This window comes from Urocitellus parryii, chromosome 2 (genome assembly GCF_045843805.1).
Source record: "Urocitellus parryii isolate mUroPar1 chromosome 2, mUroPar1.hap1, whole genome shotgun sequence".
Taxonomy (NCBI): domain Eukaryota; kingdom Metazoa; phylum Chordata; class Mammalia; order Rodentia; family Sciuridae; genus Urocitellus; species Urocitellus parryii.
The window spans coordinates 125,169,949-125,173,393 of NC_135532.1; the positions used below are offsets into that span (position 1 = coordinate 125,169,949).

A 3,445-nucleotide genomic window follows, 5' to 3' on the forward strand; every position below is an offset into this window, starting at 1 on the left:
TATAATTAAATACAGAAAATTTACTGATTTGCTAAACTAAATAAGATGTGATGTATTAACACTTCACTATAAAGGATGAATACCAGATCATTTATAAACAATGTGCCTTAATAGTTTACTACAATAAATGATGGCTAAATAGAAGTGCATATTGTGAAGCCCTATGGGTGGTATATGTTTTGCCATATATTTTTGTTACCTTGAGGTGGATAACATGTGTACCAAATACAGCATTCATTTTCAGTTGCTGCTGTGTTTTAAGAAATTTGTACAGTATGAAAAACTGGAAAATACTAATGAATAAAAATATTTTAGGAAAAAATAAATATATTCATGCAATTATGTACATTCTCTCTGAGTAAATTTCAAGGTGAAATTTTTGTTTGCTGTAAAATAGATCATTTTCCTATGAGAGAATGTTTTTTACTTGTCTTAGCACATTTATTTTTCTCCTTGAGCATTGCATTATTTTGCTCTATTCTTTTGTGTGTGTGTGTGCAAAATGCATGGCAATTAAAATGAAAACTACTTCATGTAAATAAAATTCTGGATTTTAAAACCAAGAACTAATAAAAATCCTTACAAAATCAGACCGTCTGATTCAAGTAGAAAATGACTTAAACACTAGTAATAATAATAATTTAAAAAAGACAAACACAATTCTTGAAGAATACAAAGAGAAATGTTTGCTGAATGTTTTAGTTGAGATGTTTCAGAATGCTGCTCTATTTTTTTTTTTTTTTTTTTAGTGGGAGTGTAATGGGGATTGAACTCAGGGGCACTCAACCACTGTGCCACATCCCCAGCCCTATTTTGTATTTTATTTAGAGACAGGGACTCACTGAGTTGCTTAGTGCCTTGCTTTTGCTGAAGCTGGCTTTGAACTTGTGATCCTCCTTCCTTAGCCTCCCAAGCCACTGGGATTACAGGCATGCACCACTGCACCCAGCTTCAGTATGTTTTATGAGGAACTCAAGGGGGAAGGTTTCACAGGAAAAGGTGTTAATATGCCCTGGATTGATTTAAGTGGTGACTCCACTGAACTATGAAATGGTAGGAGGTCTATGGATTCAAAGTGCTTGTTAATGAGGAACTCCCCATTGTTGTTGAGAAATCCTTCCTCATTTCCTCTTTCCCCAAGCTTCCCATCCTCTACTGGCTCAATTTCTAGCATCTCAGTATCTTCTTTCCTGCTACAGAACTTGTCCAAGTAACTGGTATAAGTGATTACTTTCTCAGCCTGTTCATCCTTCCTGACCTCACAATAAAACTGATTGACAAGAAAACATTGCTCCCTGCCACTCACAAACTGGCTATCCCAAGAATATTGATACAAAGCTTCTAACTGAACCAAATTTGTCATCCCTGTTTTCTGTTTTTCTCAACTTACTGAATTTGATATAAAACTTTCCAACTCTAATTGGGACACTGAGCTATTCAAGTCATTTAATTTATCAGTAGTCTCATGCTGTGAACTAAGTTGAATAGTTCCTGCGAGAAAGAAATCTAAATCAATTCCCTGATTCTTGTTCAGCCAGTTGCTGTTATGTTTCCTGCAGTGCTATCTGGGCTTCAACCAATCCATTCCTTTCACATTTTGACTTGCCTTTCTTATCAGATTTTTCTTTGCTTTGTTCTTTCCAGTTGGGAAGATCTTTGGTAAGTTTGGGTTCATAATAATGAATAACTTCACTCTCCAAACTAAATTACTAAATATGATGATGACCTTATTTTGTAGTTACAAGCATGGTTGTACTCTAGACCACAATATTTGTTTTCACAATGATCTACGTACTTCCAACAAGGTTCAGTAGGGTAATTGGTATCAAAAGCAGAATTCTCGAGATATTTTTCTTGATTTCCATCCCAATATTTTTGAGATCTACTTGTACTTCTTCTTCATCAGTGACATCAGACAGAGCTCTTGTGTCAAGCTAAAATCTTCATTACCATCAAAGTTGTTATGTATAGGACAATCAGACTCTTAAAACTCACAATCATGGTACATTTCCCATGTACCATGTGAGTTTCTTCTATAAGCAAACTATCATCAACTTCCTCTTCAACATGAAAAGGATGGCTTGAAATTGGTTCATCCATTGAAAAAGAAATGTATATTCATGTTAGGATGAGAGAATGCTTCTTCTGCTGTCAACCAACTCAAATATTTGTCAAAATTTGTCCCAGGAAATCCACTGCTTCTCAACTAACTCCTGGAGGAGCTGAGTGAAGGGTCATGTAATTTCTAATGTAAACTGGAATTACAATGAGAAGCTCTTGATGATCTTACTAATGTACCACAGAAATAGATTCTAAAATGTGTTGCATATGTTCAAGTTCACCTGTACCTACAAAGAGGGTTTTACCATTCAGCATTTCAGCAAAGATGCAGCCTGCAGCCCACATGTCAGTGGCTTTGGTATAGTTATTAGGAGAAAGTAAAAGACTGGAGATTTGTACCATTTAGTAACCAAACCTAAGAAAGACGACTCTCATGGGAATAATGAGGATCCTTGATCCATGCAAAACCGAAGTCACCTATCTTCAGCACCAGGTCTTCAGTATTAATGAAAAGATGAGCTGATTTGAGATCTCTGTGCAGTACTTTGCAGAGTAAATACACTTGAGCCAATGTAACAACTGATACACAAAAAGCCTGGCATGCTCTATCAGTCAAGGGCCCTGGACCAGCACATTAGCCAAGTCTGTCTGCATGCACTCCTGAACAATGTGAACACTGTTCAGTTCAGTAAAAGAACCCACAGTGGGTTAACTGGTTGCCACTGGGGACAAGAATTTCAAACACTTTAACAATATGTATCATGGCCAAGTCTTCTCATAATTTTGATTTCATGGAAAGCATGTTTGACACCCTGGGGAACAACAGTAAGGACAATTTTCTTGATGGCTACATTTTTGTCACAGTCATTATCTACAGCAGAAAAAGCCAAGCCATCGCCTCCACAACCCTATGGTTTTAAGTTCATATACCCAGAGCCCAGATCAAAACCATGAATGTTCATAAGATTTTCAAATTTCTCTGCCATTTTGAAATCCTTACTATTGTCTATTCCTTTCAAACTGTTGAAAATGTGTAAACAAGGAAGGAAACTAGCATCAAAAGGAAAAATCTTTTAAAAGGGAGAAGAAAAATAATTATGCTTCTACAGCAAGATGTTTTCTCGTTGTTCATTGCATATTTCAACCAGGCCTGTTGAGTTCCCCTCAGATTTAAAGCTCAAAAAGCTCTGCTTCTATTGAGATTTAAAAAGGTTGCAGTAGTCATACTTCAAGAAAGGGGGAGCAACTCTGTAGACATTTAAAGAAAACATTCAAGAAACTCGAAGGGAATGAAATGCAATATACTGTGCACTCAAATATACTGGGCTAACTGATTTAACAAAGATGTGAATGGATATGTACACAACGGGCTTCTATGAACATT

At 36.2% G+C, this 3,445-nt stretch overlaps 1 pseudogene; it reads right to left on the reverse strand.

Moving 5' to 3' along the window:
- Positions 1-951: 951 nt before the first annotated feature.
- LOC113200541 (mitogen-activated protein kinase 6 pseudogene) lies at positions 952-3,047 on the reverse strand (annotated as a pseudogene).
- Positions 3,048-3,445: the final 398 nt, after the last annotated feature.